This window comes from Nasonia vitripennis, unplaced genomic scaffold, assembly GCF_009193385.2.
Source record: "Nasonia vitripennis strain AsymCx unplaced genomic scaffold, Nvit_psr_1.1 unplaced0251, whole genome shotgun sequence".
NCBI lineage: Eukaryota > Metazoa > Arthropoda > Insecta > Hymenoptera > Pteromalidae > Nasonia > Nasonia vitripennis.
Genome location: NW_022280030.1, coordinates 254822 through 267096, shown reverse-complemented (window position 1 = coordinate 267096; position 12275 = coordinate 254822). Strand labels below are relative to the sequence as shown.

General features: G+C 38.2%; 1 protein-coding gene across 4 annotated transcripts in view; it reads left to right on the top strand.

The window, feature by feature from the left end:
• LOC116418353 (exostosin-2-like) overlaps positions 1 to 12275 on the top strand; it is a 225327-nt gene that overhangs the window by 66257 nt on the left and 146795 nt on the right. The window lies entirely within an intron of this gene.

The following is a 12275-nucleotide window of genomic DNA, read 5'->3' as shown; positions in this document are numbered from 1 at the left end:
AATCCAACTACCCTACACAGTTCGCGCTTAGCAAATAATTATAAATACACCTCGGCACATTGAAGAATGGCAAGCATAGCGAGAAATAAATTTAAAACCAAAATGCGTAAATACAACTACCTCACGCACTCAGCGCACAGCAAATAATTTTCACTATACCTAGGCACATTGAAGAATGGCAAGCAGAGCGAGAAATAACTTTAAAACCAAATGCGTCAATCCAACTACCCCACACAGTTCGCGCTTAGCAAATAATTATAAATACACCTCGGCACATTGAAGAATGGCAAGCATAGCGAGAAATAAATTTAAAACCAAAATGCGTAAATACAACTACCTCACGTACTCAGCGCTTAGCAAACAATTTTAACTACACCTCGGCATATCGAAGAAAGGCAAGCAGAACGAGAAATAACTTTAAAAACAAAATGCGTCAATCCAACTACATCACGCACTCTACGCTCAGCAAATAATTTTAACTATACCTAGGCACATTGAAGAATGGCAAGCAGAGCGAGAAATAACTTTAAAACCAAATGCGTCAATCCAACTACCCCACACAGTTCGCGCTTAGCAAATAATTATAAATACACCTCGGCTTACAGAAGAAAGGCAAGCATAGCGAGAAATAAATTTAAAACCAAAATGCGTAAATCCAACTACCCCACACACTCCACGTTTAGCAAATAATTTTAACTACATCTCGGCACATTGAAGTATAGCAAGCATAGCGAGAAATAAATTTAAAACCAAAATGCGTAAATACAACTACCTCACGTACTCAGCGCTTAGCAAACAATTTTAACTACACCTCGGCATATCGAAGAAAGGCAAGCAGAACGAGAAATAACTTTAAAAACAAAATGCGTCAATCCAACTACATCACGCACTCTACGCTCAGCAAATAATTTTAACTATACCTAGGCACATTGAAGAATGGCAAGCAGAGCGAGAAATAACTTTAAAACCAAATGCGTCAATCCAACTACCCCACACAGTTCGCGCTTAGCAAATAATTATAAATACACCTCGGCTTACAGAAGAAAGGCAAGCATAGCGAGAAATAAATTTAAAACCAAAATGCGTAAATCCAACTACCCCACACACTCCACGTTTAGCAAATAATTTTAACTACATCTCGGCACATTGAAGTATAGCAAGCATAGCGAGAAATAAATTTAAAACCAAAATGCGTAAATACAACTACCTCACGCACTCAGCGCTCAGCAAATAATTTTAACTATACCTAGGCACATTGAAGAATGGCAAGCAGAGCGAGAAATAACTTTAAAACCAAATGCGTCAATCCAACTACCCCACACAGTTCGTGCTTAGCAAATAATTATAAATACACCTCGGCACATTTAAGAATGGCAAGCATAGCGAGAAATAAATTTAAAACCAAAATGCGTCAATCCAACTACCCCACACATTTCGCGCTTAGCAAATAATTATAAATACACCTCGGCACATTGAAGAATGGCAAGCATAGCGAGAAATAAATTTAAAACCAAAATGCGTAAATACAACTACCTCACGCACTCAGCGCACAGCAAATAATTTTCACTATACCTAGGCACATTGAAGAATGGCAAGCATAGCGAGAAATAAATTTAAAACCAAAATGCGTCAATCCAACTACCCCACACATTTCGCGCTTAGCAAATAATTATAAATACACCTCGGCACATTGAAGAATGGCAAGCATAGCGAGAAATAAATTTAAAACCAAAATGCGTAAATACAACTACCTCACGTACTCAGCGCTTAGCAAACAATTTTAACTACACCTCGGCATATCGAAGAAGGCAAGCAGAACGAGAAATAACTTTAAAAACAAAATGCGTCAATCCAACTACATCACGCACTCTACGCTCAGCAAATAATTTTAACTATACCTAGGCACATTGAAGAATGGCAAGCAGAGCGAGAAATAACTTTAAAACCAAATGCGTCAATCCAACTACCCCACACAGTTCGCGCTTAGCAAATAATTATAAATACACCTCGGCTTACAGAAGAAAGGCAAGCATAGCGAGAAATAAATTTAAAACCAAAATGCGTAAATCCAACTACCCCACACACTCCACGTTTAGCAAATAATTTTAACTACATCTCGGCACATTGAAGTATAGCAAGCATAGCGAGAAATAAATTTAAAACCAAAATGCGTAAATACAACTACCTCACGCACTCAGCGCTCAGCAAATAATTTTAACTATACCTAGGCACATTGAAGAATGGCAAGCAGAGCGAGAAATAACTTTAAAACCAAATGCGTCAATCCAACTACCCCACACAGTTCGTGCTTAGCAAATAATTATAAATACACCTCGGCACATTTAAGAATGGCAAGCATAGCGAGAAATAAATTTAAAACCAAAATGCGTCAATCCAACTACCCCACACATTTCGCGCTTAGCAAATAATTATAAATACACCTCGGCACATTGAAGAATGGCAAGCATAGCGAGAAATAAATTTAAAACCAAAATGCGTAAATACAACTACCTCACGCACTCAGCGCACAGCAAATAATTTTCACTATACCTAGGCACATTGAAGAATGGCAAGCAGAGCGAGAAATAACTTTAAAACCAAATGCGTCAATCCAACTACCCCACACAGTTCGCGCTTAGCAAATAATTATAAATACACCTCGGCTTACAGAAGAAAGGCAAGCATAGCGAGAAATAAATTTAAAACCAAAATGCGTAAATCCAACTACCCCACACACTCCGCGTTTAGCAAATAATTTTAACTACACCTAGGCACATTGAAGAATGGCAAGCAGAGCGAGAAATAACTTTAAAACCAAATGCGTCAATCCAACTACCCCACACAGTTCGCGCTTAGCAAATAATTATAAATACACCTCGGCACATTGAAGAATGGCAAACAGTGCGAGAAATAAATTCAAAACCAAAATGCGTAAATACAACTACCTCACGCACTCCGCGCTTAGCAAATAATTTTAAATACACCTCGGCACGTTGAATAATGGCAAGCAGTGCGAGAAATAAATTCAAAACCAAAATGCGTAAATACAACTACCTCACGCACTCAGCGCTCAGCAAATAATTATAACTATACCTAGGCACATTGAAGAATGGCAAGCAGAGCGAGAAATAACTTTAAAACCAAATGCGTCAATCCAACTACCCCACACAGTTCGCGCTTAGCAAATAATTATAAATACACCTCGGCTTACAGAAGAAAGGCAAGCATAGCGAGAAATAAATTTAAAACCAAAATGCGTCAATCCAACTACCCCACACAGTTCGCGCTTAGCAAATAATTATAAATACACCTCGGCACATTGAAGAATGGCAAGCATAGCGAGAAATAAATTTAAAACCAAATGCTTCAATCCAACTACCCCACACAGTTCGCGCTTAGCAAATAATTATAAATACACCTCGGCTTACAGAAGAAAGGCAAGCATAGCGAGAAATAAATTTAAAACCAAAATGCGTAAATCCAACTACCCCACACACTCCACGTTTAGCAAATAATTTTAACTACATCTCGGCACATTGAAGTATAGCAAGCATAGCGAGAAATAAATTTAAAACCAAAATGCGTAAATACAACTACCTCACGCACTCAGCGCTCAGCAAATAATTTTAACTATACCTAGGCACATTGAAGAATGGCAAGCAGAGCGAGAAATAACTTTAAAACCAAATGCGTCAATCCAACTACCCCACACAGTTCGCGCTTAGCAAATAATTATAAATACACCTCGGCACATTTAAGAATGGCAAGCATAGCGAGAAATAAATTTAAAACCAAAATGCGTCAATCCAACTACCCCACACATTTCGCGCTTAGTAAATAATTATAAATACACCTCGGCACATTGAAGAATGGCAAGCATAGCGAGAAATAAATTTAAAACCAAAATGCGTCAATCCAACTACATCACACACTCTGCGCTTAGCAAACAATTTTAACTACACCTCGGCTTATAGAAGAAAGGCAAGCATAGCGAGAAATAAATTTAAAACCAAAATGCGTAAATCCAAGTACCCTACACAGTTCGCGCTTAGCAAATAATTATAAATACACCTCGGCACATTGAAGAATGGCAAGCACAGCGAGAAATAAATTTAAAACCAAAATGCGTAAATACAACTACCTCACGCACTCAGCGCACAGCAAATAATTTTCACTATACCTAGGCACATTGAAGAATGGCAAGCAGAGCGAGAAATAACTTTAAAACCAAATGCGTCAATCCAACTACCCCACACAGTTCGCGCTTAGCAAATAATTATAAATACACCTCGGCTTACAGAAGAAAGGCAAGCATAGCGAGAAATAAATTTAAAACCAAAATGCGTAAATCCAACTACCCTACACAGTTCGCGCTTAGCAAATAATTATAAATACACCTCGGCACATTGAAGAATGGCAAGCATAGCGAGAAATAAATTTAAAACCAAAATGCGTAAATACAACTACCTCACGCACTCAGCGCACAGCAAATAATTTTCACTATACCTAGGCACATTGAAGAATGGCAAGCAGAGCGAGAAATAACTTTAAAACCAAATGCGTCAATCCAACTACCCCACACAGTTCGCGCTTAGCAAATAATTATAAATACACCTCGGCACATTGAAGAATGGCAAGCATAGCGAGAAATAAATTTAAAACCAAAATGCGTAAATACAACTACCTCACGTACTCAGCGCTTAGCAAACAATTTTAACTACACCTCGGCATATCGAAGAAAGGCAAGCAGAACGAGAAATAACTTTAAAAACAAAATGCGTCAATCCAACTACATCACGCACTCTACGCTCAGCAAATAATTTTAACTATACCTAGGCACATTGAAGAATGGCAAGCAGAGCGAGAAATAACTTTAAAACCAAATGCGTCAATCCAACTACCCCACACAGTTCGCGCTTAGCAAATAATTATAAATACACCTCGGCTTACAGAAGAAAGGCAAGCATAGCGAGAAATAAATTTAAAACCAAAATGCGTAAATCCAACTACCCCACACACTCCACGTTTAGCAAATAATTTTAACTACATCTCGGCACATTGAAGTATAGCAAGCATAGCGAGAAATAAATTTAAAACCAAAATGCGTAAATACAACTACCTCACGCACTCAGCGCTCAGCAAATAATTTTAACTATACCTAGGCACATTGAAGAATGGCAAGCAGAGCGAGAAATAACTTTAAAACCAAATGCGTCAATCCAACTACCCCACACAGTTCGTGCTTAGCAAATAATTATAAATACACCTCGGCACATTTAAGAATGGCAAGCATAGCGAGAAATAAATTTAAAACCAAAATGCGTCAATCCAACTACCCCACACATTTCGCGCTTAGCAAATAATTATAAATACACCTCGGCTTACAGAAGAAAGGCAAGCATAGCGAGAAATAAATTTAAAACCAAAATGCGTAAATCCAACTACCCCACACACTCCGCGTTTAGCAAATAATTTTAACTACACCTAGGCACATTGAAGAATGGCAAGCAGAGCGAGAAATAACTTTAAAACCAAATGCGTCAATCCAACTACCCCACACAGTTCGTGCTTAGCAAATAATTATAAATACACCTCGGCACATTGAAGAATGGCAAACAGTGCGAGAAATAAATTCAAAACCAAAATGCGTAAATACAACTACCTCACGCACTCCGCGCTTAGCAAATAATTTTAAATACACCTCGGCACGTTGAATAATGGCAAGCAGTGCGAGAAATAAATTCAAAACCAAAATGCGTAAATACAACTACCTCACGCACTCAGCGCTCAGCAAATAATTATAACTATACCTAGGCACATTGAAGAATGGCAAGCAGAGCGAGAAATAACTTTAAAACCAAATGCGTCAATCCAACTACCCCACACAGTTCGCGCTTAGCAAATAATTATAAATACACCTCGGCTTACAGAAGAAAGGCAAGCATAGCGAGAAATAAATTTAAAACCAAAATGCGTCAATCCAACTACCCCACACAGTTCGCGCTTAGCAAATAATTATAAATACACCTCGGCACATTGAAGAATGGCAAGCATAGCGAGAAATAAATTTAAAACCAAAATGCGTAAATACAACTACCTCACGCACTCAGCGCTTAGCAAACAATTTTAACTACACCTCGGCATATCGAAGAAAGGCAAGCAGAACGAGAAATAACTTTAAAAACAAAATGCGTCAATCCAACTACATCACGCACTCTACGCTCAGCCAATAATTTTAACTATACCTAGGCACATTGAAGAATGGCAAGCAGAGCGAGAAATAACTTTAAAACCAAATGCTTCAATCCAACTACCCCACACAGTTCGCGCTTAGCAAATAATTATAAATACACCTCGGCTTACAGAAGAAAGGCAAGCATAGCGAGAAATAAATTTAAAACCAAAATGCGTAAATCCAACTACCCCACACACTCCACGTTTAGCAAATAATTTTAACTACATCTCGGCACATTGAAGTATAGCAAGCATAGCGAGAAATAAATTTAAAACCAAAATGCGTAAATACAACTACCTCACGGACTCAGCGCTCAGCAAATAATTTTAACTATACCTAGGCACATTGAAGAATGGCAAGCAGAGCGAGAAATAACTTTAAAACCAAATGCGTCAATCCAACTACCCCACACAGTTCGCGCTTAGCAAATAATTATAAATACACCTCGGCACATTGAAGAATGGCAAGCATAGCGAGAAATAAATTTAAAACCAAAATGCGTCAATCCAACTACCCCACACATTTCGCGCTTAGTAAATAATTATAAATACACCTCGGCACATTGAAGAATGGCAAGCATAGCGAGAAATAAATTTAAAACCAAAATGCGTCAATCCAACTACATCACACACTCTGCGCTTAGCAAACAATTTTAACTACACCTCGGCTTATAGAAGAAAGGCAAGCATAGCGAGAAATAAATTTAAAACCAAAATGCGTAAATCCAACTACCCTACACAGTTCGCGCTTAGCAAATAATTATAAATACACCTCGGCACATTGAAGAATGGCAAGCATAGCGAGAAATAAATTTAAAACCAAAATGCGTAAATACAACTACCTCACGCACTCAGCGCACAGCAAATAATTTTCACTATACCTAGGCACATTGAAGAATGGCAAGCAGAGCGAGAAATAACTTTAAAACCAAATGCGTCAATCCAACTACCCCACACAGTTCGCGCTTAGCAAATAATTATAAATACACCTCGGCTTACAGAAGAAAGGCAAGCATAGCGAGAAATAAATTTAAAACCAAAATGCGTAAATCCAACTACCCTACACAGTTCGCGCTTAGCAAATAATTATAAATACACCTCGGCACATTGAAGAATGGCAAGCATAGCGAGAAATAAATTTAAAACCAAAATGCGTAAATACAACTACCTCACGCACTCAGCGCACAGCAAATAATTTTCACTATACCTAGGCACATTGAAGAATGGCAAGCAGAGCGAGAAATAACTTTAAAACCAAATGCGTCAATCCAACTACCCCACACAGTTCGCGCTTAGCAAATAATTATAAATACACCTCGGCACATTGAAGAATGGCAAGCATAGCGAGAAATAAATTTAAAACCAAAATGCGTAAATACAACTACCTCACGTACTCAGCGCTTAGCAAACAATTTTAACTACACCTCGGCATATCGAAGAAAGGCAAGCAGAACGAGAAATAACTTTAAAAACAAAATGCGTCAATCCAACTACATCACGCACTCTACGCTCAGCAAATAATTTTAACTATACCTAGGCACATTGAAGAATGGCAAGCAGAGCGAGAAATAACTTTAAAACCAAATGCGTCAATCCAACTACCCCACACAGTTCGCGCTTAGCAAATAATTATAAATACACCTCGGCTTACAGAAGAAAGGCAAGCATAGCGAGAAATAAATTTAAAACCAAAATGCGTAAATCCAACTACCCCACACACTCCACGTTTAGCAAATAATTTTAACTACATCTCGGCACATTGAAGTATAGCAAGCATAGCGAGAAATAAATTTAAAACCAAAATGCGTAAATACAACTACCTCACGCACTCAGCGCTCAGCAAATAATTTTCACTATACCTAGGCACATTGAAGAATGGCAAGCAGAGCGAGAAATAACTTTAAAACCAAATGCGTCAATCCAACTACCCCACACAGTTCGTGCTTAGCAAATAATTATAAATACACCTCGGCACATTTAAGAATGGCAAGCATAGCGAGAAATAAATTTAAAACCAAAATGCGTCAATCCAACTACCCCACACATTTCGCGCTTAGCAAATAATTATAAATACACCTCGGCACATTGAAGAATGGCAAGCATAGCGAGAAATAAATTTAAAACCAAAATGCGTAAATACAACTACCTCACGCACTCAGCGCACAGCAAATAATTTTCACTATACCTAGGCACATTGAAGAATGGCAAGCAGAGCGAGAAATAACTTTAAAACCAAATGCGTCAATCCAACTACCCCACACAGTTCGCGCTTAGCAAATAATTATAAATACACCTCGGCTTACAGAAGAAAGGCAAGCATAGCGAGAAATAAATTTAAAACCAAAATGCGTAAATCCAACTACCCCACACACTCCGCGTTTAGCAAATAATTTTAACTACACCTAGGCACATTGAAGAATGGCAAGCAGAGCGAGAAATAACTTTAAAACCAAATGCGTCAATCCAACTACCCCACACAGTTCGCGCTTAGCAAATAATTATAAATACACCTCGGCACATTGAAGAATGGCAAACAGTGCGAGAAATAAATTCAAAACCAAAATGCGTAAATACAACTACCTCACGCACTCCGCGCTTAGCAAATAATTTTAAATACACCTCGGCACGTTGAATAATGGCAAGCAGTGCGAGAAATAAATTCAAAACCAAAATGCGTAAATACAACTACCTCACGCACTCAGCGCTCAGCAAATAATTATAACTATACCTAGGCACATTGAAGAATGGCAAGCAGAGCGAGAAATAACTTTAAAACCAAATGCGTCAATCCAACTACCCCACACAGTTCGCGCTTAGCAAATAATTATAAATACACCTCGGCTTACAGAAGAAAGGCAAGCATAGCGAGAAATAAATTTAAAACCAAAATGCGTCAATCCAACTACCCCACACAGTTCGCGCTTAGCAAATAATTATAAATACACCTCGGCACATTGAAGAATGGCAAGCATAGCGAGAAATAAATTTAAAACCAAATGCTTCAATCCAACTACCCCACACAGTTCGCGCTTAGCAAATAATTATAAATACACCTCGGCTTACAGAAGAAAGGCAAGCATAGCGAGAAATAAATTTAAAACCAAAATGCGTAAATCCAACTACCCCACACACTCCACGTTTAGCAAATAATTTTAACTACATCTCGGCACATTGAAGTATAGCAAGCATAGCGAGAAATAAATTTAAAACCAAAATGCGTAAATACAACTACCTCACGCACTCAGCGCTCAGCAAATAATTTTAACTATACCTAGGCACATTGAAGAATGGCAAGCAGAGCGAGAAATAACTTTAAAACCAAATGCGTCAATCCAACTACCCCACACAGTTCGCGCTTAGCAAATAATTATAAATACACCTCGGCACATTTAAGAATGGCAAGCAGAGCGAGAAATAACTTTAAAACCAAATGCGTCAATCCAACTACCCCACACAGTTCGCGCTTAGCAAATAATTATAAATACACCTCGGCACATTTAAGAATGGCAAGCATAGCGAGAAATAAATTTAAAACCAAAATGCGTCAATCCAACTACCCCACACATTTCGCGCTTAGTAAATAATTATAAATACACCTCGGCACATTGAAGAATGGCAAGCATAGCGAGAAATAAATTTAAAACCAAAATGCGTCAATCCAACTACATCACACACTCTGCGCTTAGCAAACAATTTTAACTACACCTCGGCTTATAGAAGAAAGGCAAGCATAGCGAGAAATAAATTTAAAACCAAAATGCGTAAATCCAACTACCCTACACAGTTCGCGCTTAGCAAATAATTATAAATACACCTCGGCACATTGAAGAATGGCAAGCATAGCGAGAAATAAATTTAAAACCAAAATGCGTAAATACAACTACCTCACGCACTCAGCGCACAGCAAATAATTTTCACTATACCTAGGCACATTGAAGAATGGCAAGCAGAGCGAGAAATAACTTTAAAACCAAATGCGTCAATCCAACTACCCCACACAGTTCGCGCTTAGCAAATAATTATAAATACACCTCGGCTTACAGAAGAAAGGCAAGCATAGCGAGAAATAAATTTAAAACCAAAATGCGTAAATCCAACTACCCTACACAGTTCGCGCTTAGCAAATAATTATAAATACACCTCGGCACATTGAAGAATGGCAAGCATAGCGAGAAATAAATTTAAAACCAAAATGCGTAAATACAACTACCTCACGCACTCAGCGCACAGCAAATAATTTTCACTATACCTAGGCACATTGAAGAATGGCAAGCAGAGCGAGAAATAACTTTAAAACCAAATGCGTCAATCCAACTACCCCACACAGTTCGCGCTTAGCAAATAATTATAAATACACCTCGGCACATTGAAGAATGGCAAGCATAGCGAGAAATAAATTTAAAACCAAAATGCGTAAATACAACTACCTCACGTACTCAGCGCTTAGCAAACAATTTTAACTACACCTCGGCATATCGAAGAAAGGCAAGCAGAACGAGAAATAACTTTAAAAACAAAATGCGTCAATCCAACTACATCACGCACTCTACGCTCAGCAAATAATTTTAACTATACCTAGGCACATTGAAGAATGGCAAGCAGAGCGAGAAATAACTTTAAAACCAAATGCGTCAATCCAACTACCCCACACAGTTCGCGCTTAGCAAATAATTATAAATACACCTCGGCTTACAGAAGAAAGGCAAGCATAGCGAGAAATAAATTTAAAACCAAAATGCGTAAATCCAACTACCCCACACACTCCACGTTTAGCAAATAATTTTAACTACATCTCGGCACATTGAAGTATAGCAAGCATAGCGAGAAATAAATTTAAAACCAAAATGCGTAAATACAACTACCTCACGCACTCAGCGCTCAGCAAATAATTTTAACTATACCTAGGCACATTGAAGAATGGCAAGCAGAGCGAGAAATAACTTTAAAACCAAATGCGTCAATCCAACTACCCCACACAGTTCGTGCTTAGCAAATAATTATAAATACACCTCGGCACATTTAAGAATGGCAAGCATAGCGAGAAATAAATTTAAAACCAAAATGCGTCAATCCAACTACCCCACACATTTCGCGCTTAGCAAATAATTATAAATACACCTCGGCTTACAGAAGAAAGGCAAGCATAGCGAGAAATAAATTTAAAACCAAAATGCGTAAATCCAACTACCCCACACACTCCGCGTTTAGCAAATAATTTTAACTACACCTAGGCACATTGAAGAATGGCAAGCAGAGCGAGAAATAACTTTAAAACCAAATGCGTCAATCCAACTACCCCACACAGTTCGCGCTTAGCAAATAATTATAAATACACCTCGGCACATTGAAGAATGGCAAACAGTGCGAGAAATAAATTCAAAACCAAAATGCGTAAATACAACTACCTCACGCACTCCGCGCTTAGCAAATAATTTTAAATACACCTCGGCACGTTGAATAATGGCAAGCAGTGCGAGAAATAAATTCAAAACCAAAATGCGTAAATACAACTACCTCACGCACTCAGCGCTCAGCAAATAATTATAACTATACCTAGGCACATTGAAGAATGGCAAGCAGAGCGAGAAATAACTTTAAAACCAAATGCGTCAATCCAACTACCCCACACAGTTCGCGCTTAGCAAATAATTATAAATACACCTCGGCTTACAGAAGAAAGGCAAGCATAGCGAGAAATAAATTTAAAACCAAAATGCGTCAATCCAACTACCCCACACAGTTCGCGCTTAGCAAATAATTATAAATACACCTCGGCACATTGAAGAATGGCAAGCATAGCGAGAAATAAATTTAAAACCAAAATGCGTAAATACAACTACCTCACGCACTCAGCGCTTAGCAAACAATTTTAACTACACCTCGGCATATCGAAGAAAGGCAAGCAGAACGAGAAATAACTTTAAAAACAAAATGCGTCAATCCAACTACATCACGCACTCTACGCTCAGCCAATAATTTTAACTATACCTAGGCACATTGAAGAATGGCAAGCAGAGCGAGAAATAACTTTAAAACCAAAT